The 24,671-nt window shown below is 38.1% G+C and overlaps 2 long non-coding RNA genes and 1 pseudogene across 3 annotated transcripts; 1 reads left to right on the forward strand and 2 right to left on the reverse strand.

Annotated features, from left to right (window-relative positions):
* The first annotated feature begins 12 nt into the window (after positions 1–12).
* Positions 13–20,454, forward strand: LOC143880189 (uncharacterized). Of its 2 annotated transcripts, XR_013251541.1 has the most exons (4): positions 13–422; positions 577–822; positions 916–1,024; positions 19,674–20,454. It is a non-coding gene; the product is annotated as an uncharacterized LOC143880189 (long non-coding RNA). The 2 variants fall into 2 exon arrangements; XR_013251540.1 differs by lacking the exon at positions 19,674–20,454 and having other exon boundaries at positions 916–1,784.
* LOC143880522 (5S ribosomal RNA) lies at positions 6,651–6,786 on the reverse strand (annotated as a pseudogene).
* Positions 7,120–23,524, reverse strand: LOC143880188 (uncharacterized). The gene is made up of 5 exons (XR_013251539.1): positions 23,460–23,524; positions 21,929–21,994; positions 7,544–7,603; positions 7,389–7,440; positions 7,120–7,280 (listed from the first exon to the last, which is right to left on the reverse strand). It is a non-coding gene; the product is annotated as an uncharacterized LOC143880188 (long non-coding RNA).
* Between the last annotated feature and the right edge of the window lie 1,147 nt (positions 23,525–24,671).

A 24,671-nucleotide genomic window follows, 5' to 3' on the forward strand; every position in this document is an offset into this window, starting at 1 on the left:
GTTTCCAAAAAGAGATTATGCAAAGGGAATGTTTTTCGGTCTGTAGAATCAGAATATTTTTAGGATTTCATGTTGGTGGAATTTTTTTGGTTGTTAAAAAACACTTAAAAATATTTTCCGTCTTTACCATCCTTTAATAACGCACTCTTTAAAACGGAATTCTAAAAGTCACTTCCCTAAATTTTCTAAATTCCTTTATCTTGGACTCTCTCAAGGCAGTTGTTTATGTGCAACAATCCCTGTTATTTTGGAAAACGGATGTGTGACAGCTAGCTGCTATTTTAACTCTTGCACTTCCAAACTCGGCTTCTCCATGTCCAAAAATCCCATCGATTTACTTCCAAGAATTTTCGCCAAATTCGGCAGTTTCTAAAAGGGTCTCTCTCTCTCTCCCCCCACAAACCACAGAGCCCAATTAATGGGTTCGTTCTCCATTTCTGATCTCTCCTTTGCTCTATTTTCTGTTTTTTTACGAATCTAATTCTAATTTATTTTTCATCTTTTGCAAGGTTGCGCTCCATTTTCTGTTTTTTTTTTTTATGAATCTAATTCTAATTTAATTTTCATCTTTTGCAGGTTGCAAGGGTGCCGAAGGATCACTATTCGTTGTGAAGGCAGTGAAGGGTGCGGAAGGATGATGCTGAAGAAGAAGAAGGTTCCTGAATGCATTGACAAGCTTGAACAAGCTGGGATAAAATATGGGGTTTAACTGGAGATAAGATGGAGACGGCCATCAATATTGGGTATGTTTCTACTTGCACAAGCTGGGATAAAAATATGGGTTTTAACTGGAGATAAGATGGAGACGGCCATCAATATTGGGTATGTTTCTATGATATCCCTTGAAAATACATATTTCCATATGCTTTATATGATTGCTTATCCTTTGATTTATTTACATGTTAAATTTTGCAGCTTTGCATGTATTTTGCTGAGACAAGGAATGCAACAGATAATTATCAATTTGGAGACACCAGATATTATAAAATTTGAGAAAGAGGGAGACAAGGATGCCATTGCAAAGGTAAAAAAGTATTTCCTTTTATGTCATATTCTCTTTATGTCAAACGATGAATAAACCTTACTAGAAACAAAAACAGAAGAATACAAATTTTACATCATTCGAGTATTGTATTTATAATATCATTGGTTAAAGCACTGTTTCTATGGACAAATTAGAAAGAGGGAGATATGCTCCAAACAGTGCTTTTGCGTTGAATTATTTATGGACAAATTATAATGCAGTGGGGAGACTTATTTTTTCCCACCTAAAGGTTATAAGTACCTTTTGTTTTTCCTTTTTCTGTTTTGTTTTCTGCTTCTCTAATTGGCATTTTGTTCGCATTTTCCCATGGCTGTTTTCTTGAACGAGCCTTCTCAACCCAGGTCTGGGAAGGTCGTCACCAACACTACCTGTGAGAGTAGCATGCTCGATTCTCTAAGATTTTGTTCTCTGGGTATTTGTTATTTTAGTAAAAAGGTGGAATCTTCCTCAACTGAAATTAGACTATTTTTGAAGATCTACTTGAGTCTAGAAGAAAAAGAAATTGGTGGGTTTTAATTTATACACTTCTTCTTTGTTCTGTTAATTCCATTTTCCGTACAAAAATGACAATTTTTTTATTGGGCATTCGTCCCCGGGAACCAAAGAAATATGGGAAAAAACTTTCTCAAAAAAGGTTCCTTTTCAGAAAGAGAGGAATCGAAGACCTATATAAATGGTAGAATTTCAAGGAAAAGCTAAGTGGAAGAGGTTTCAATTATTATTATTTGTTTGTTTAAGATATATGTTTGCTTCTCTAGATGGATTTCTTATATCCTTTTCTATTGAAACTTTCTCTATATTTTCCTTATGAATGTTTCTTCTTCTTTTTTTAAAAAAAAATTGTTATAAAGCTTTCCTTTTTTAGAACGCCCGTGCATCGCACGGGTCTGCTACTAGTATTTATGGAGTTCATAGTGCAAACCAGTTAAACCGGGCAGAATTGTCCACGGACGTCCATGGGAGTTGACCAACGTCTGTCAGGAAATCTGTTCCAAAATAAACAAAAAATCCTAACGACTAGTAAAACTAGCCATTAGAGAGGCGTTGGGTTGTCCCAAATGACTAGTTTTGCACTATTTGCCTATACAAAGGGCGTTCTAGAGGTTTTTATTAGCACGGGTTTTTATTTGCCTATACAATAATTTTTCTAGTTTAACCTTAGAATACTGTGAGAATTTTTGTTTTTTGTCATATTTGAATTTGTCTTTCAATTCCTAGAGGCTGAATTACAAAAAGAGAGGTTCTTTTGAAATGCAATTACTCCAACAAAAAAAATTGCAATTGTAACTTCAATCCTTGGGAAAAATATGCTGTGTGTATGTGGGGATCCCCGAACTATAATTACAATAATGTCCTTTCCATGACCTTAGTGAAAGATAAAAGTCGTTGCTCGCAGAGGAGTAATCTTGGCAATTAGCACACTTGTATGCTTAATTTTACTTACTACCCTGTATTAGCTAAGTCACGATGGAAAGCACCTTCTACGTCATTTGCTGAGGTGGATGAGTGTTGACTATCTTGAAGGTCAAGGATGGATGACATGCAGGAGGCCTAACGCACAGAGGAAACTAGCGATATAACAATGGGTTCATGAACAGAGGAGCCTCGCAGCTAGAGGAATCGACACCAAGAATGAGCCTGTTTTTAGCCTAAAATATATCTAGGAACCTTAGCAACACCTTATATTTTATTAATAAGAATAAAAGATACAAGAGGAGGAAATAAATTCTTGCCTCTAACCGATCATAATACAAGAAAAGTAATAGTAAAACGAAACAATTATTACGTATATAAGGACTACATAGATGGTCGCATCTATCAGCTCCTCTGGAATTGTTCGGTAGGCAGTCTCAAGCCCAAGAGACCAAATTTATGCTGGTGTCACAAGCATAATTTGCCAAGAATGAGATTGGCATGTTATTAGAAAAAAACATTTTCATCAAGTTTCTTAGTAGTTGCTGAGGTAAGATGAACCTTCACCCAGTAGTAAGGCCCTATTTTGTCTCTGTCCGTGGATTCCATCACCAAGATATCGCTCTCTGATCACATTTATTTCCTTCGCAACATCTCCCACCTCCATTCGTTCTCTTGGTGATTCTGCAGAACATACAATTCCAATCCTCATTAGTGACGCCAAGCACTCTTGCAATCGACGTTTCTTATCTCTGTCATTCCCAATATTATTGGTAGCTCTAACTTCTTCATCTTCTAAAAGAAGTAATGGATCTATAATATCCATCACTTCTTCAGGAAAAGCCATCTCGACAAATTTTCGAAGGGTTAGGCCATCCTTAAACATGTCACTCATGGGGCTCTTTCCAGTGAATATCTCTAATAGAAGAATCCCATAACTATACACATCTCCGGCCATGGAGACATGGCAACCGGTTCCATATTTTGCAATTTTACACATATGTTATGCTTTTTTATGACAAAGGAAGCAATATGCTAATTAGAAACAAAAAAAATAATAATAAGAGATCTGATTATGAGAAACAAAATGGAAAAAATTTTCTCAAAGAAGTGAGAGACAATAGAATGAAATCTTCACATTAGAACCCTTACTATCAAAGAAGGACTTTAGTGTTAAAAGAAATACATTCCATAAGGCATCACAAACTATAGGCTAAACAGGAATAATGACTTATCTCAGTGTAAGAAAAGGTAATATTTATTTCCAATCAATGAGTAGATGGCCGACATGAAGAGTACAATTTCATACATGTTAAAATCAATTCAAGAAAAACATTTTAATCATAGCATTATAATAGAAAGAGGACTACTAACAAAACAGAAATCCGTTTTGAACAAAAAAGCAAGAGATCCTATATCATGAAACGTGTACATGCAAGAAAACAAATAAGTTTCTTGTAGTGGAGCGCTCGAATCCCCACGAATGCTAAAAAATACTGTGAAATGAACAAATCGTCGGTCATTTTCACTCCAGTTTGATTTTCCGAATGGAATTCCACTTATAAATGTTTTTCTATTGAAATTTCAAACATTTAACTTATTATTGTCAAGAATTTCTTCTAGTGCACAATTTTTAACACATCCGATCCTAGTCTGCATTGAAAGAGTGGTTCAATGGAGAGAGAGAGAGAGAGAGAGAGAGAGAGAGAGAGAGAGAGAGAGAGAGATGTGTAGTCAATCGTCATGAAAGTAAAGAATGAGAAAGTGGACCTCTCATATTTCTTATATTGATGGCCCACAATCCAAAAGGCCTATATCTTAGGGAAAATTATCATAAAGCTTAAAAGGCATTAATTTATGAATAGTTATAAAAATCACCAATCGATTATCTAAAAATAATTTAAAGATTATTTTACCCATTTTACCTTCTACTTAATTAAGCAGCGTCAAAGACAAATATAGGAATAAATAACGATTGAACAACAGAAAGCATATGGCAATGTTTGTTGCAATGTCAACTCCCTTTTACATGTGAACCTTTGTGGAAAATGGGTCCATCATTAATTGATCTGGCAAATTTCTGTTTTTTTTTCGAGAAGCTTTGGTTAGTGAATGTTCTGATTATTTGAACATTTTGTTTTTAATGTTTAGGATTTTCCAATTATTTTGATAAAACTTGTCTTTTTTTATTGAGTAATTATCTGGTAGGATTTTCCTCAATCCCAACCATCTTTTTGAGGCATAAGCACTACAAGAGTAACTCATTTTTCATGTGACTTGCTGGTTTTATATGCATGTCTACATTTCACACATGGATGGAATGCTTATATTTTTGGCCATTTGGAATTATATTCACTTTGACGAAAAAAGGACAGCTAGTTATAAACTTAGTATTTTGGTTGAGAGTTTCTGATTAAGGGCCTCTTTGGATACCACCAAAATTGCGCGTTATATACATATAAGATTGCTTAAAGTTAATCCTATTTGTAAATGAGACATTAAGTTCACTTTGGAAGCCACAACTAAGGGAGATATAATACTCTCTATAATCATTTTCATACAATATTATATGCAAATGGTTTTTAGTGGTATCCAAAGAGCCCTTAGGCTTTCTCGTGCTACATAAGCGATTTTAAGTTTCAAATATTCCATAAAACTGACCAAATAAAAAAAAAATGAAGACAGGCAATAAAATTTTTACCTGGAGCAATGTACCCAATAATAGTTCCCTTTAACCGAATCTTGCTGCTTCGATCTTCAGAGTTGCCAATAATTCTTGGAAGAAACCTGGCTAACCCAAAATCTCCTAAGTGAGCATTCATGTCTTCATCAAGAAGAATGTTACTTGGCTTTATATCACAATGAGTGATTGCTATATGGCAATGATGGCGAAGATATTCCAGTGCTGAAGCAATGTCAATTGCAATGTTTAGCCTCTTATAACGTGATTTTACATGAAAAGTGGGCAACATTAACGCTTTTTGACGTCTAATCACGTTATAAGGGGCACACATGCATAATGCTGGGGGAGTGAAAATATCATCGTCCATTTATTATTATATACTTTTGGTAATTATAAACTTCTGGCCTGTTCGTTGACACTTAAGGTTTCCTATTATTATATATGGTACAAATTTAAATGCCCTAAGAGGCATCTAATAATTGAGATGGTGTTATGGAGTTCCAATGCAGGTTGTTATGGAGTTCCAATGCAGGTTGTTTTATGGAGGTGATAAATTTTTGGAGGGGAAGACACTGAAGATTTTGAGTCCAAGATACTTTGGTGGAGCTTTTGAGCTTAAATACAAAATGAAATTGAGGATCAAGATATACAAAAGGGATATGGGAAATGGAGGTTAAAAATCAAGGAATTTTGAGTTGCAAGAGGTATTTTTAAAGGGTCTGTTTTTAATGACAAAGAACGGTCTTATTGGAGATGCAGGTATCATCAATCAAACAAGTGTTGAACACCATAAACGATAAAAAAAATATGGAGTGATGAGTTTTGCATATGGAAATTTTTTAAATTGAAAAGATTTAATCACCACAAAAGATTAAAAAAATATGGAGTGACGAGTTTTGAATATAGGAATGTTTTAAATTGAAAAGATTTAAGAATAAACGGCCTCTGAAATGTTAGGAAAGGAAGTCCTTATTTGAATTGTCGCTTTATGTCGAAAAACAGAATCTGAATTTTGCGAATGAGAAATCTTTCAAGCAAATACCTATGGAAACTAGGAAATGTATAATTTATGCTTTTGATACTACGCGTAGATGATCAAGGCAAGATTGTGTGGATATGTACAAAGGGTGGATTTGGAGCTGAAAGGGGGAGGCTTTGGGGAACTTTATGCCTGGAAAGATTGGATTTTGGGAACGAATATATAATTATGTTTCTTCACAAGGATCTTCCTTTGGGTTCAGAAAAAAAGTCTACAGTTCACATACAGATGATTTTCACAGATTCAAAACTATGAAAATTTCAATATCAGATGAAGATTGTTGACTAGAAAAGACATCAAATGTTCACACCAGAGGTGTGGTTCATCAAACTGAGAAATATGAAATTTTCATCAGCAATACACACACACACACACACACACACGTATACATACAAATACATTGTGAATTAAGAAACAGTTAGCACATGCTTTGAGTCACCTTTTTTGTTTGAAAATTGACAAAAATTAGAGGGGTGCAACACGAGGACTTCCTAGGAGGTAACCCATCATAGTACTACTCTCGCCCAAGCACGCTTAACTTCGGAGCACGCTTAACTTCGGAGTTCTGATGGTATCCAGTGCATTTGTGCTAGTATGATCGCACCCATGGTTTGAGTCACTTGAGTTTTCCATTTGGTTATATGTACATATATTGAGAATTAGGAGACAGTTACCACATGGTTTGAGTCACTTTCCATTTGGTAACCAGGAGTTCCGTCTTGTGGCTTCTGAGAATCCAATGATTGTGTCGTTGAAGAACTCGTACCTATCTGCCCTGTCAACACTCCATTCTTTTCTAGGAATGGTGAAAGCTGTAGACTCCAAAACACTCTCCGAGCTGCTAGCCAAATATTGCCAATAATTACTAGCCTATCTCCTTAACCCACATCTTAGTGGATAAACCGGTGACCAAAGCCTAGGTTGAATTGAGCTCAGATTGTTGTTAGTAGAAAGGGACCGTGCATTGAACCCAAGTCTTTTGAGCTCTGAAAACTCATGCGTAGAATGGGTCTATGCCTCCACTTTTAGGAACTCCTTAATGTTGAGTATAATACCCTTATGATATGGGTTTCTAAATCTCATTTCCGGAATAGGTTGCCCTGAAAAAGTTCATTGGCAAGACTCATGAATATCGTCAGAAACATATTGGGCAGAAATCAATCGACATCTTAGGTTCAATAGTTCTTGTGCTGATATATGTATCTTACCTGGTTGAGGCTGAAGAATGAGGTGGAACTCTGGATATTTCTTCCAGTTTATCTGAATAATCACATGGGTTATACTCATATAAATGTTGGGAGCAAGATAAAGAGAACCAAACACAGCTACGAAAATCAGTAAAATAATTGCTTTAAGAACCTACCCACTCATCGGTTTTTATGTTGAAACAGACACAATAAATATGCCATATCAAGAACACAACCTAGCAAGCCATTATAAATTATTCTGTTAGATAATATGATGAAGTATGGCTATCACATGTTTGGCAATGTTTCATTCTCAAATAAACATAAGCAGGAAAAATTAAACAAAGTTTAAAGCATAAGCAGAAAAAATTAAACAAAGTGAACAGGATTCAAGAAGCATCTAACAGAAATAACCATGTTGTATAACTAAATCCACTTCCAACTCACATGATACCCAGAAAAGACTTAGGATACTGATATCTGCGTGACCATGTTTTGATAATGGGACAAGTCACCTTGTAAAACACATTTTAACCAGCTGTCAAAGGCTATTACCATTGCCAAAATGCTCTCAGCAGCCAATCAGAGAACTGTAAACCAAAGTGAGTGATCACAATATCGAATCATGGTTGTCCGGATTTAAATTCACTGCAAATATGTGATCGGTTTTTATCTGGAACATAGTTACCAGGGTGGGAAACGAAACATGAAACGGAAATGGAAAACGCGTGAAAAAAAATATAGGGGAAACGGGAAACGGGAAACGAGAAATGAGAAAATGATAGAAAATCGTATGAGAAACGTCTTTGGAAACGAATTAGAAGCATTTCAGAAACGATAGAAAAAACACATGAAATACAAGAGAAACCCGAAATACGTGGTTTTGTAGATTTAAATTTTATTAATTTCAAATTTCTATTTGATTTTTTCTTATTTTTATTTATATTACTGTTGTACGTATGAGTGGAGATGAAGAAGAGATTTAGAGAAAAGGAAGAGAAGAACATAGTATAGAAAACAGTGGAGAGAGAATTAATTAGTTTTCTCCAACACACCCTATATATTAATATATATGTATGTGTGAGAATGACATGACTGCCTCTAGAGGGGTGCGCACATACACAACTTTATTCAACACTCCCCCTCAAGCTGGAGTATGTATATCATACATTCCCAGCTTGTTACATAAATCGCCCAATCGAGCTCTACTCAATGGTTTTGTAAATATGTCTGCTATTTGATCATTCGACCTTGTAAACACAATGCATATCTCTCCTTTTTTAATTCGATGACGAATAAAGTGACAATTCACCTCTATATCTTTTGTTCGCTCATGAAAGACTGGATTCATGGCTATATGGATGGCAGACTTGTTGTCACAGTAAAGCGACGCGGGAGAAGAGTAGGGGAGACCTTAACCAGATCAACTCGCAACCGGTATAGGCCATAGCTCTGTACTCAGCTTCTGCACTTGACCTTGATACAACTTCCTGTTTCTTGCTTTTCCACGACACTAGGTTACGTCAAACAAAAGTACAATAGCCATTTGTAGACCTCCTGTCTGCAGGAGATCTTGCCCAGTCTGCATCTGAATATCCCTCAATCCTCATGTGATTATGTTTTCTGAAGAGAAGACCTTTATCGGGAGCTTTCTTCAGATATTTCACTATTTGAATAACTGCCGACCAATGAGATGTTCGTAGAGTACTCATATATTGACTAACCACGCCCACTGCATAAGCGATTTCTGGACGTGTAACAGTGAGGTAAATCAACCTCCCAACTAAACCTCTATATCTGCCTGGATCCTCTAGTAACTCCCCTTGATCAGGTGAAAGCTTGACGTTTGGGTCCATGGGAGTCTCAACAGGCTTTGCTCCCAGAAAACCAGTCTCCTCCAATATATCCAGTGAATACTTTCTTTGTGATAGAGATAACCCTCCACGTGAATATACTACCTCTATCCCTAGAAAATATCTCAGACGACCAAGATCCTTGGTATAAAATTCCTTCTGAAGAAAGTCCTTCAGCCTTTGTATACCTAGGCTGTCACACCCTGTGATTATGATATCATCAACATAAACAATCAGGAAGATCCTCCCATCTTCGCCCTGAGAGCTAAACACTGAGTGGTCTACTGCACACTGTTTCATTCCAAATCGTATCACTGCTTCACTAAATCTTTCAAACCAAGCACGAGGGGATTGCTTAAGACCATATATTGCCTTTTGTAAGTTGCAGACAACATTTTTCAACTCCCCCTGAGCAACGAACCCAGGAGGTTGCTCCATATACACCTGTTCTTGCAGATCACCATGCAAGAAGGCATTCTTGACATCTAACTGGTAAAGAGGCCACGACATGTTGACTGCAAGGGATACCAGAACTCTGATGGAGGGAATCTTGGCCACTTGAGAGAATTTGTCTGTGTAATCAATACCCCTTTGCGACCAATCGAGCCTTCAGTCTTTCTAATGTCCCATTTGGTAGATATTTCACTGTGAATACCCACTTACAGCCAACCACTTGAGCTCCTGGTGGAAGAGGGACCAACTGTCATGTGTGATTCTCTTTCATAGCACCCTTTTCTGCATCCATCGCTGCTTGCCAACCTGGATTAGCCAAAGCCTTGACAACAGAGTAAGGAATAGATACTGAAGACATAGATGACAAAAATGAACTGTAAGAGGGTGACACACGAGCATAAGAAACCACATCAGAGATAGGATGATGAGTGATACGAGATCACGTACAAGATGCAATCGGGGCTTCACCAGGGGAATCACTTACCTCAGGAGCAGTGGGCGGTCCAGCGAGCTGTGAGGGGGCTGGAGGACATGAAGTGGCATCTTGACAGACAGGCTGTTGACAACGACGAGAATAAACCTGCAAAGGTTTGGGTTGATCGACAGCAGATGAAATCGATACTAAGACAGGTAATGGCTGCGGAACCTCAGAGTCAGGAACCTAGGTAGAAGTAGGTCCATTAAAATAGGGCTTATCCTCAAAGAATGAAACATCAGCAGACACAAAAGCACGACAAAGCTGAGGACTAGAACATCTCTAGCCCTTTTGAGTGCGAGAATAGCCCAAAAAACACATTTAATCGCTCTAGGGTCCAATTTATCTAATCCAGGCGTAAGATTGTGAACAAAGCACGTGCAACCAAACACTCTGGGAAGTAAGAGAAATGGATTCCCAGAGGGATGCAAGACAAAGAAAGGTGACCGATTATCAAGAGCCGAGGATGGAAGACGGTTTGCCAGAAAACAGGCTGTGAGAGTGGCTTCAGCCCAATATGATTTAGGAACCTGCATCTGATACAGAAGTGTCCTAGCTATGTCCACAAGATATCGAATTTTCCTCTCCGCAACACCATTTTGCTGAGAGGTATGGGCACACGATGATTGATGAATAATACCACGACTAGATAAAAACTCCTGAAAACCATTAGAAACAGAGAAATATTCACGTGCATTATCTGTGCGTAGACATTTAATAGAACATGAATTGTCACGCCCCCAAGCCACTCACACACATTCATGTACATGTTCAAAACACAAGGCTTAGGGGTGTGACAGCGCCGTACACAAGCATACAAGGCTAGCATAGCAATAATGAAAACCATCTGCCACAATCTAAATAACTAAATTCAAATGTCTTACATCAAATCATTATTAAATCTCATATCCGCTCATCTAACCCATAATCCCATAATAAATCAAGTAGTTAATCAAATAACATAGTCTCAATAAGTCCTAAACAATACTCACTGTCTAATAAAAGTAAAAGCACTAAAATGATGGTCGAAAATTGGGATCACTCCTGCACCTCCTCGTCGGTTCCACGAGGATTAAACTCTAAAAATAATAAACCACTGTCAGCTGAAAAGCTCAGTACATAATAACGCACTACAAGAGCGGGATCATTGCATGCTACAAAGAAAAGTTCACAATAGGATGAAAGGTATCAGTCACAAATGAAGCAATTTTCACAAGTTCAATAGGGAACAAAAATGTTCATAGAAGCATATATCAAATGTCACATCACAGGTCACATTGTTCAAAAGGTCACTGAAGGGATCAATATGGGTTCGTAACCACCCTAAGATCATCGGCTTAGTTCAAAAAGCAAGCTATTGTAACCCCGACTGCTAACGGGTCCAAAAAGCGAGTTATTGCTTACACCGACTGCCCACGGTGTCGGAACTAGTTCCTAGGTTCACATACCTGTCGACAGGGCCAACGTTTATCCTCCATTGGCGGGATCATAGTTCTTATGTTCATATATATAGGCCAAAGCCTGTGCCCCCTCTGACGGGGTCTTTTTCTGAGTTCATATAATCTAAGCCTCTCAATAGGTGTTCAAAGTTCACACAGTTCAAAAGGTGTTCAAAGTTCAAAGAAAGTGTAGTTTCACAATAAATACAAGTCAATATTCCAAGGGTTCATATATTTGATAATACAAAAGGAATTGAGCATGCAAGATCCAAACAGAGATCAAAATTTACTAATGGCTTCACAAGTCAGAAAGTTTAGGGTTCACAATCCAATGATGGTATAGTATTCAAAAGGTAAATCACAACTCTGAAGTAGTACGAAATTACGTACCTCAATACCGAATCACTTTCTTTATTCCTTTCCTTAGTGATCAAATACCTATTCCAAATGGTTCATTCACATCACATAAGGGCCTAAAATTAAGGCAAAACACACACAAACTGATTGGGGAAATCCCAAATAAAATCACAAATTCCAAGTCATTGGCAGTCGACTGGGACCCCACCAGTCGGCTGGCCAAAGGTTACTGATTCTCTGGAATTAATTCTCATTGGCGCTTCAGTCGACTGGTATCATCAGCCGACTGGGCCGCAACGACAAATTTTTCGGCGGATCCTTGACCAGTTGACTGGGATACCCCAGTCGGCTGGCCAAGACTACTGTCCCAAAACAGTACCAAAGTTTGGGGTAGACCGGTCGGAGCCAGTCGACTGCCCCGAGACAACTGTTTCAAAACAGAAGCCAAACCCGAGGAGATCCATGCCAGTCGACTGCCCCTGGGGAAACTTGCCTTCTCCGATTTTCTCATATCTTTAATGATTCATAACTTTTCCATCCGAGCTTCAAATTACACGAGGTCAAAACCGTTGAGATCGTATAAGCCAGAGGAATCCAACAGATTCAATGTCACACTATGAATCACCATGATTACTTATTAAGGTTTTAAACCCAACTCTAGGCAACATCCAAGGTTTCTATGGATACAAACGATTGCTCTTAAATTCTTTGGGGATTCATCATGAAACGAATCCCAAGAAAACTAAGATCTAATACTGAATTTACCATAGATTAAAACCAAGGCCACAATCATCTATCTTTTCACATCAAAATCCTAGTTTATGGTTCTTTTTATTCGTTTAACCATTAAAGATCATTACTCTTACCTCAGTTCGTGATCTCACTTCCCAAATTGCGATCTTCTTCTCTTTCTCCTTGAAGATCTCCTCTTAGGGCTGCAAAGATGGTTTAGGATTTCTTAATCTCTCATAATGATGTATTTATAGGCTTATCTAAAGAAGCCCTAAACCAAATCTAACTCTAATCTTGAAAAGACAGAAACGCCCCTCAATGAGGGGGACGAATTTTGATGGGAGGTATAATTCGGGTATTTACATGAATACTGATTAGATATTTCAACATAAAATGAGCGAAATATATTAAAAACTTCAGAACGATCTTTTATTACATATAATCAAGTCATCCTTGAATAATCGTCGACAAAAATAATGAAATATCGACCTCCAAATAGAGTAGTCCTACATGGACCCCACACGTCAGAATGAACCAGCTCAAACAGACGTAGGACACGACTAACTGAACGTGACTAATAGGAAACACGATGGTGTTTTTCATACTGACAAGATTCACACTGAAACTGACTAATTGGACCAGACACAACTGAAGAATACCGCATACGATCAGCTGGAGGGTGACCAAGACGGCAGTGCCACATGAATGAATCAACCGAAGTACTCAGCGCAGTAGGTGCAGTATCACCGTCAAGGTAGTAGAATCCATCCACTTCATGACCATAACCAATCCTCCTCCCAGTCGCTAGATCCTGAAAAGAACAATAAGATGGAAAGAATGTCATCGAACAATTAAGACGACGAGTTAGTTGGCTAACAGAAAGTCGATTACAGGGGAAACTAGGAACACATAAAACAAACGAAAGAGATAAATGAGAACTGACAGATGTGTCCCCTGTACCAGAAATAGGGCACTTTGCCCCATTAGCCAAAGTAACCAGTGTAGAAGAAGAATTAGGCTTAAAGAGGCTAAGTAGGCTACTGTTACCAGTCATGTGATGAGAGGCTCAAGAGTCAATAGCCATGAAATGGAATGACTGAGGGAGCAGGATGGGTTGCTATCTTCCTTCGCAAGAGTGGTAGTTGGTTGTTTCCCTTTGTCTTGTAGTCGTAGAAGAGCCTCGTATTCAGTGCGAGAGACCACTAAGGTGTCTGAAGAATCAGTAGGAACAGAAGTAGGAGTCGCTGAGGTAGTCCCTGAAACATGATGTGCAGCTCGAGAGGGTAGCAACTTTGGATGTAAATCATAACAGAAATCAACGGTATGACCCTCCATATCATAATGGGAACAATAACGGACTCCACGACCACCAGTGCTACGCGCACTGGCCTCCCTCTGAATCACAGCCAAAACCACGACTAGTACCTCTACGACCACGACCACGACTCCGTGATCCTCTACTGTACCCAGACTGAACAATCAGGGCAGACTGCTCACCCATAGAATCAGCGTGAGCATCAACCCGCAACGCTCGCTGAATACGAGAGAATACCTCATCCATGTCTGGTAAAGTACCAAGACCTAAGATCTGCTGACGAATAGGCAAAAACTCACGGCCTAGTCCATCTAAAAACCGAGTAACACGTAGCTCATTTTTCTGCTTTGCTAAAACGGCAAGATCGGTAGATGGACGATGATAGACATCCAGCTGCTCACATAGACCAACAAAGTCAGAATAGTACTAAGAAACAGATCTCTCGCCCCGCTTCACACTGAAGAAATCAGTGTAAACATCACAGATCCGAGTGAGGTTGTTAGTCCTCGAATAGAGAGTCTCTGCTCGTAACCAAACTGCACGAGACGTAGCTAGAAATAACATATGACTTGCAATCTTAGACTCCATACTCTGACACAAGAGTGACTGAAGAAGGGCATCCTCTTGACTCCACTTGTCGTAGGAGGAATCCTTAGTTTTCGGTGGATCCGCTGTGATAAAACTCAACTTCCCCTGCCCACGAAGATAAAGCTGAACTGATCGACTCCAGGCAGGATAGTTTGATCCGTCAAGCTTGACGGATGTCATAGATACAACAGGAAACGCGCCTGAAATGGTAGAGGAGGTAGACGAAGTCATTGCGAATACCTACTCCAAGTGACAACAAGAAGGATCCACCAACAGGCAATAAACTAAGAATCTCCACCAACACACAACGAACAACCACGGACAACACCAACCACACCAACCAAATCACAATGTCCAAAACCACATCAACAATTAACAACACAACATCAGCAACACAAAATCAACTACCACAACATTAACAATCCAACACCAGTAATCATATACCAATAACAACTACAGCTCCGATTGCCACCGAATAACAAGAAGGTCCGCAGCCACAATTACAATCAAGAACAACACCTACAACCAATGCCCTACAATCAAGAACAACACCAACGACAATCAAGAGCAACACCGACAACATCAACAACTGATTAGCATCAACAAACAATCCCAACTGATGCCTTTCGATCATAAAAAATGATCAACACAAATCACAACGAGCAGTCCACAACATGACTGCCGATAACATGCCTCAATATAATGGGTGGAATGAACTGGTGGTGATGGAAACACCACAAAATAAAGGAAATATGTTGGGGCGGTTGGCTTGGGAATGACAAAAGGATGGGAAAAAATAGGGTTTAGGGATTGGAGGGTGCGTCCAGTTGGATTGGGAAGGAAACCCAAAGTGGTGGCTAAGGCTAGGGTTGCAAAAGATTGACTTCGATTAGGGTTAGGGTACGACTAGGGTTAGGATTGAATGAATGAATGATTTGGTTAGGGTTGAATGAAGGTTAGGGTTTGAAAAGAATCGATTAGGGTTAGGGTTTCTTGTTTCGATAGATTCAGATAGGGTTGATGAAGTCGTCGCAATCTTCTCTTCGTCTTCACGGAGGGAACTCATCGTCAACCTTCAGCTCTGAGACCATGTTGTACGTATGAGTGAAGAGATTTAGAGAAGAGGAAGAGAAGAACAGAGTATAGAAAACAGTGGAGAGAGAGTTAATTAGTTCTCTCCAACGCACCCTATATATTAATATATATGTATGTGTGAGAATGACATGAGTGCCCCTAGAGGGGTGCGCACATACACAACTTTATTCAACAATTACAATGTACGCTATTGTTTTCTTTTTTAATATATGTTCCACAATTTTTGTTGTGTTTTTTCCAAAATGATTTTTGTAAGTTCCACACATGTTTCCTACACGCTTCACATGCGTTTTCTACGAGTGCTGCATACGTTTATCACACGTTTCACATGTTATTTACGTAAGTTTCTCGTATGTTTCCCATGTGTTTCGGAAACATTTCTCCAATTTTTTTATCACGTTTCGGAAATGTTTCCAAAACGCGTTTCCCATGTTTTAGGAGAAATGAGTTTCCCACCCGTGAGAAACGCATTTCAAGGGAAACAAGTTTCCCACCGCCAACGAGTTTCCGGCAACTATGATCTGGAATGTAGGAACCCATGCCGATACCTTAAATGTTATTGATATTAAAGAAAGGTAAGACAAGAACATGTCGCCTTCCCTCAAAACCCAAAAATGCAAGAAAGAAATCACTTGGACAGAATATTAGAAATTCCCAATACAACAAACCTTAAAGCCCCCCTTGACTAGGAAGACCTTTCCATTCCTAAAAGACTGGATTATATTTCATATCACAGATGAAATTAGCAAGAGAATCTGCTACTTGATTGTCTTCTCTACATTTCAAGCAGATCTAGTTAAGATATGGCCAAAGGTATTAGGAATTCAAACCAGCTTGTCACTCTTGGAAGATATCTTCAACATTGTGGCTTTCATACTATCAATAACCTCTCGAGAGAGATTATTTTCCACGTCAGAAAGATTCTAAGCACTATCCTATAATTCCTATTTCAAGACGCCTTTCACCCTGAGTTTCAAATCTACGCCAAAGAAGTTGGAGCCAAGGTCTGTAAGAGGACAATTGTCGTATCAGTCCACAAGTAGATGTTTCCTTTCTCAACAATTCATCTGATACTATCTAACCATTCCTCTTCAAACCAGAGCATGTCTCTCCATTGTTTTGAGTCACCCAATTTTGGAACCGTCAAATACAAGCTCTCACCTTTCAAGTATCGCGACTTCAGAAATGCACTCCATGAGTTTGATTTTTGGTGCAAGTTGTGGATACTTTTGATTTTGAAACACTGCAAAAGTCCATTAACGACTCTGCATTCAGAACTCCTTTATCCTTTGGCTTATTCAACTTGTCTTAAGCCGCCCAAAGTCTCTTGCCAAACTTTATGGTGTCCCATCAAAAGTTTGCAAATATACTTTCAAACCGTTTTTGAATGCCTATAGCGAGCTTAATAGCAGAAATAATATGAATGGGGATAGATGACATCACATGATTGAGTAAGATGAGCTTACTCCCTCCGTTAGACACTTCTATTTTCATCCCACCACCCGCCATCGCACTTTCTAAATCAACTTCTCAAAATTATATAATCTCAAGTGTACCATTGTATAGTAGAGCTCCCAGATAATCTATAGAAAGACTTTTCAATTGAAAAATTGTAGCCCCGCTTATTATCTTCCTTCTGGCCAAGGGAAATTTTTCAGAGCAGGAAAAGAAACTTCTTCCTTTATTAATAAGTTGACCAGACACAGCTTCATACAGAGCCAAAAATTTCGTAATGTTGTTAATCGATCTCTTGCTACCATTGGAGAATATTATAGTATCGTATACAAAATGGCAATAGTAGATAGGAATATTCCCTCTTCAACAAAAATAATATTCAGCTAGTTGAAATAACTTCCTCAACCCTCTGCTCATTATCTCTTCTGTAACGACGAAGAGCTATTGAGAGAGTGGATCTCCATTAATCAGATTTATAAACAGGCTGCAAAATCCGAATTTAGCAAGAACCACCAAAAAATATCTAATTTAACACGATTGTATGCTTTGGTCATATCAAGCCTCAAGATGATGTTCTGAATCATTTCTTGTAATATGGTATAATTTCAATGATGTTCTTACCTTTCAAGAAAGCATTTTGTTCCAGAAAAAAAAAATATTTTGAATAATATCCATCATGCGATTAATAATCACCTTAGAAATTATTTTGTAACTGAAGTTGCATAGAGTAATTAGTGATCTGACATGCCTCTTGGAGATTCGTGCTTTGGTGTAATGGTGATGAAAGTTGGAACTGTATGATTTCGGAAATGGTTGGCCCAGGAAGAACTCTCTAATAGTCTTGATCATCCCCTTTAAATATTTTCCAACAACGAGTGAAGAATTTACTGTTGTAATCATCAGGTCACAGCGCACTATCAACTCACATCCCGAAAACTGCACTTTTAATTTCAGTTTCCAACAGTTCATCAGTTTTTCATTGCCCTCATCAAAGATACATTAAGGAATGATATCTAACAAATTAACATTAGAGGATGGTCCTTTATTAGTTCACAAATCTTTATAATATCCACACACCAATTCCTGAATAGATGTCTGACCTTCCACCCATTCATCAGTAGGCCACAATCTATTTAAGATATTATAAGAATTCCAATGCATTACCGATGCATAAAAAAAGTTTTTGTCACTTTCTTTCAGCCACTTTTTCCTTGAGTTTTGCCTCATAAATATCGCTTCTTTTAGCAAAGATTGAAGCAAGGTTCTGATAGCAAGAGCCAAATATTCGGCATTTGAGAAGAGGGATTCTCATCGTACAAGTTATCAGCCAAAGTAACCATATATTCAGCATCTCTTAAGTCTGAAATACATCTCCCAAGACTTATTCCAAATTTTCAGCTTTTTTTAGCATCTTCGGTTTAGCTTCGAGCATATAAGCTGCTTCCATACATAAGTTTTTGCTAGTCCTCACCCACAACAACTATGAATCTATCATCGATTATCCATATATTCTAAAACCATAAAGGTCTTTTCACAATAAGGTTTAGTTAGAAAAAATAGAATAGCGGAGTATGGTCAGAGCGTTTTCTTGCTAAATGCCTAACCTTTAATTGAATAATCTCATCATTCCAAAAGACATTAATTAAGACGGTCAAGTCTTGCTTTAACTCTGCCCCCTCCCACTTGATTGCTACATCTGGTGAATCTATTCCCGCATTGATTACAGCTTGAAAGTCATGCATAGATCTTAAGAACTGGGGCTCTCCCACCAGCCTTCTCTTCAATGTTAAGGAAGGCATTAAAGTATCCCCTACTAACCATTTAGATTTTATAGTGTTGCGGGATTCAATTAGATATTCCTAAAGAGCTCTACGTTCTATAATGAACCAATTTGCATAAACAAAAGTAAACACAGCAAACATCATATCTCCATTATAGAAAGCAGAAACTGCATGTTGCATAAAGCTTACAATAGAAAAGGAGATGCTTCCTTTCTACCCGATCCATGTTTTAACTCAGGTATCTTCTACTAAAAATTGGTCCATCCCCACACTACGGGGAATAGAACTGATATCAGATTTCCGGTCAAAGGCTTTGAGATAACTGCAAAGACAGCATTGTTAGTCTTAATAAGATGTTTGAGCCTTAGAATAGACGGTTTGTTTTTTTTATCCTTCTTATATTCCTTCACTTCTCAACATGATTAAAACACACGGAAAGCATGATGCATGGCCATGGACATACATGGGGATGGCCTTGTAAAACATTTAGCCTTTGGCCTCTTGGTAAGAAAATAATGACCCAGTTTTGAGAGATGTCTTTGTTAAGTTACAGCTATTGTTCACTTCTTAACGAGATATAAGCTGCTCATAGTAAGTACACGAGCACTAATTGAGATGCTCCAGAAGAACTGCAGGGTTGGAACAACTTATTTTCAGAAATTACCTTTATCATTCAATTGATGCTAGCAGAATTTAAAATTATGTGCATCAGCTTGGATATTATTTTAATGCTATCATAACCAAACAGGTCGGTTTTGTACAGGTTCATACATCTCCTCCAGAACTCAACTTCTCAAGAGAGTAGCATCATCACCACTTCCCATAACATTTTGCATTGTTACGTGCAATGACCACCCCAAGCCACAAAAACAATGCACACCATATAAGCTGCCACCACCGCGTGCCAACGTCACTTGTTTCGTCACTAGAAATCTCAGCCGCACAACAAACGTTGTCGCCGCCGCCACGACCTCTCTCCCGCCACTACCGTTGCGGCCACCACCACACACTAACACAACTCTTAGTCACACAACACCATTGGCTATCGGTCCCATGGTTTTAAATTTTCACAAAAACCGACATGAAATGACTTACATGTTTCCATTTCCATCCCCACCGAAATCAAAACTGCAAGTGTATTGGTAGTATATACTATATAACATCAGTATGAGTAAATATATCTATATTAATTGCGTGTGAAATGCATTATATGCATTATATTTTTTAATGATAGTGGTGCATGCATTATGCATAAATATTTATATGAATACTAAATGGGAAAAATGGGTGTGTGTTGAATAATCAGACACGTGCCATTGTGCATGTATCGTTGTCCGTTGTTGTTATACTATTATGGATGGTTGTCTTACTTATGTGATGGTTTTTAAGTGTGCATTTGTGCTTATTCTAGCAATTTCTGAAGTTTCATCTTAAAATACTATCATTTGCATATGTTTCAATAAATTTCCGTGATTTTACAGGATTTCCACTGAAATTTCCAACAGGAACTGACATATCCATTTCGGTGGCATCCGAAACAGAAATTTAAACACCCTCCCCCCCCCCCCCCCCCCAACTCTCTCTCTCTCTCTCTCTCTCTCTCTCTCTGAGAAGCTCCAGAAGCACTGCAGGGTTGGAACTCCTCATTTTCGAAAATTGTCCTTATTGTTCAATTGAAACTAGCAGAATTCAAAATTACGTACCAGAACCAAGCATGGACCGGGTGGGAATCGAGCTCCCCACCAAGCTTGAGATATAGTCTGAATAGACCAAAACTGGTTTTTCCAGTTCCAATTGAACTAGAAACAGATCAAACAGGCAGGTTTCGTACAGGCTTACAAATCTTTTCAAACACTCAACTTCTCAAGAGACTTTCAACATCACCACTTCCCATATCGCATACAGAAACAGCCACTACCAGACACCACCGTCGCTTGTTCCCATCACCACGTGGCATTGCAACTCTCAGTCCCACAACATAATTTCTCACCGCCCATCCACCTCTCTCCCCTACCTTCCTCCCACTCACTTGCTCCCACCATGACACACCATTACAACTCTTGGTCGCACAACGCAATTGGTAGCCCCTCTCTCTCTCTCTCTCTAAATGCTGACCACTAGCCGCTTACTGTTAGTACCTATTGCTGCTCGAAGCCCAAACTCAAAGGAGAACCATAAAAAAACACTTTAATCATTTTGACAGAACATAAAGGTCTCTCTCATTGCAAGTAACTTGCCGCTTACTGGTAGTACCTCTTGCTGCTCGAAACCCAAAATCAAAAGAGAACCAGAAAAAAAAAGGCACTTTAATCATTTTGACAGAACAGAAAGGTCTCTCTCTCTCTCATTGCAAGTAACTTGCTGCGTACCGGGCGAACGAACCGCTCGCTGCTTCAAACCCCAACTCGAAGGAGACGCAGAAAAGATACTTAAATCTTTTTTGAGAAAACAGAAAGGTACTTCAAAGATTTGGTTAGACAGAACTGGACCACACAATTCTCTAATTTTCTACTTTACAATGTGAAGGAAAATAATTTTAGGGTACCAGGTTGGTTATATACTTGGTTCCTGACTTTGATATTCGGTTTGATTTGCCTAATCCAATTTCTGATAAAAACGCAGATCTGGATATTGATACTCTCTTACAATTTTATTTAAATTCAACAATGCACTGTATTTGTTCCTTTCCTACTGCATATGATCCTATAAGCTAAAAAGCCCAAAATACAATACCAGAAAAACTAAATTTTTACTATAAATGTTCGGAGGTAACAATACGACAGTCTAGTAAAACTTTTTAGGTGCTTATGAATATAACACTAAGGTCTCTAACTCTAAAAAGTGGTTCAATTTTTTGGCAACAGTCTAGATATTCCAACTTTTAATGTGGTTGCATATTCCACGGATTCAGTGTGCCTTTCACATCTCATCCTTGCAGCGACATATATACTAATGTCCCACAAAAATGCAGAAATTCAATGTAAAAAATCTCTTTGGAAGTCACATAATCAAGAATACCTGCCACAGAACTTGGAGAAGAGAGAAAAGCATCGTGCTGATAGCCAAGTTTCCTGAGAGGCTATTCTGAACAATAAAAGAATTCGCAAGTCATGAAACTGAAAAGTTCAAACTACAGAAATATGTACCAATATCCAATCATAAGGCACTTGAATCAACAGAAAGGAATAAAGCAAATCTAAATAAAATGCATATCTAGAAGCCAGATATGAGAACAAGAAATAGGTTGTAGAGTTTAGCAGAGCGAAATTATTGTTTATAGAAAAAGAAAGGCAAAATTATGGTTTATGGGAAAAAGAAAACGAAAATCGTTGCATGGATAAGTGGTCGTAATTTTCGAATTAACTTAAGCATGATACTTCAAGCGATCAGTTGGATGACAGTCCAAACTAAAAAAAGAAAAAAAAAATTAACAAGAGTTATAGCAAGTAAACTGAACTCAGCATAGCAATAACATTTCTGAAAAGAAAGGCCATCAAAAGAAGAAAATAGCAAAGACCCGAATTCTGATATAGGGGGGAATGAAGACTAAGAAGTTCCAGCATAAAATTTCGTAGGAAGGTAGAGAAGAAGCTAAAAATCAAACAACTTGTCAAGTAGGAAGTGGTATGTAAATCCAAAAAGAATAGAGAGCTCGAGTTGGAAAATTATGTTCACAGAACAATGCCCTTCTTGGTAGGGGTTTAACTTGCTATTGTGGATCTCGAGAACCTCTTGAATCATTGATTGTCCAGTTTGCCGAATCAAACTGTCTTGTACATTTCCAAGCTTGACTGGTCATGTTTCCAAAATAACAATGCGAAATATTTAACACATGGCTAGATTAGCCATATTATATAAAACAAAGTACAGAAGAAATTGAGAATAAAACAGGTTCAAAGTTGCATCTATAAAACCAATATCTAATATATTTATGACAAAAAACTAGAACATTCTTCCGCAAGTGGAATGTGACAATCTTATTTAAAATGTATGTGGACAACACATTATTCACATGGATACATACGAACTAAGGAAGATTATATGATTTTAAAGACACTGAAAGAAGCAAATAATTAGTCTCATACCATACATGGCGAAGACACCTATATGTTATTTACATGAATGCATTTAGGGAATGAGATTCAATTAGCATTGAGAGTAATTCAAGACAGTACATTAGCACTGGGCATAACAGCTAAATCAAAAGTAATCAATATTAAGCAACATTGACACTGTCAGGTAGTTGGTACTATGAAAGATCTAACCAATAGTCAAATCTAGAGAGGAGAGAGGCACAGACATTAATATATAAGGTAGATCAAAAGCAGATATTCAAGATGTAACGTCAACAAGAACAGAAGCAACGGAAGGCAGCACACTGATCATGCATCCGCTAACACCAGGTAATTTTGAAAGAGTGCAATAACAGAACTATTTTCCAAATAATAGCGAATATAAATACTATCACACATATTATAAACAAAAGTTTTTCACATGACAATACTTGCAGACAGAGTAAAAGTATCAGATGCTACAAATCGCAGAAAACCTCTAATAGTAGAAACATTTAGCTCCTTCATCCATGAATTGACACAAGCATAATGCAGGATGTACCTCCAAGCTGATATATTGCATGTTCTGGGATTTCATGATAACTGTAATCCAGAAAAAGATAATAATCATAAATTACAAAATGGAAAGCAACATGAAACTGGCTTGTTCAAGTCTACCACCAACTGTACTATGGAAACGTTATCGGGGCATAAGCCTTACGGTATTCAAATGAAAAATAGGAAACAAGAAGAAATATTTACAAATTATGTAAGGTGTAAAACTAAGTCATTCATTTTCTATAGTAACAACCCAATATGAAACAACTTGTAGATGACTTTAAAGATGTAATTGAAAAGAAAATGGACAAATCGATTGCCTAAAATTAACCAATAAAATGCTTTACCACAGATCAAATATTTCCAGATGCTCACAGAAAAAAAGTTAGCATCTATAACATGAAAAACAACCCCTATAGTATACAATGTGGTTGCTCCATGAAACCAAATGATGTAAATTAAAAGATTGATTAGTCATCTCACAATGTCATCACACTGGATCAAGTAATTCTAAAATGACTGTTTACTGAAGTCTGAAACTCCTACTGCTACACTCCTAGGCACCTAATCTAGGAGGTAGTACTAGACACTAGAGTCGAGGCATTTTTTTCCTTATCTTGGCTTGAGATTGAGCTGAAAGCATTCAGGAGGGGGCAGGGAAATAGATCTAATTTCATTGCTGGTTGCGACGTGGTTTTCCAAGAAATAGAGTAGAAAAAACAGGTATCTAGTCAAACCAATGGAAAGACTCCAACTTTGAGAATCAAGGGCTGGCTGGTTTTGAGGTCTCTTTGACTGCATCCTAAATCTGTTGGATTAGGTCCAATTTGAATTCTTCGATTCTCGCTCCTACTGGGCGGAGTACTCAAAATATCTTCCATGATATCCGGAGTACTCCCCCTATTTTAGGCTATCTCCTGTAGCAGCCTCGGCGAGCAAAAGGTCTGTAGGACTCTACCAAAATGACATCGACTTGGTCAAGACATACCATGTCCCTTATGTATGTAACTGTGGACCCCGATCCCGAGGACGGTTGGCGAGGGACACGAGATCCCACGCCGATCCTCTAAGATCTCCACAATGTGAATGAGAGCTCTACCAAGGAACTCTCGAAATGGTGGGTGGCGATATAAATGAGATACCTCTCGATT

Source organism: Tasmannia lanceolata, unplaced genomic scaffold (genome assembly GCF_043159265.1).
Source record: "Tasmannia lanceolata isolate RefF3 unplaced genomic scaffold, GAP_Taslan_0.1 ptg000006l, whole genome shotgun sequence".
Taxonomy (NCBI): Eukaryota; Viridiplantae; Streptophyta; class Magnoliopsida; order Canellales; family Winteraceae; genus Tasmannia; species Tasmannia lanceolata.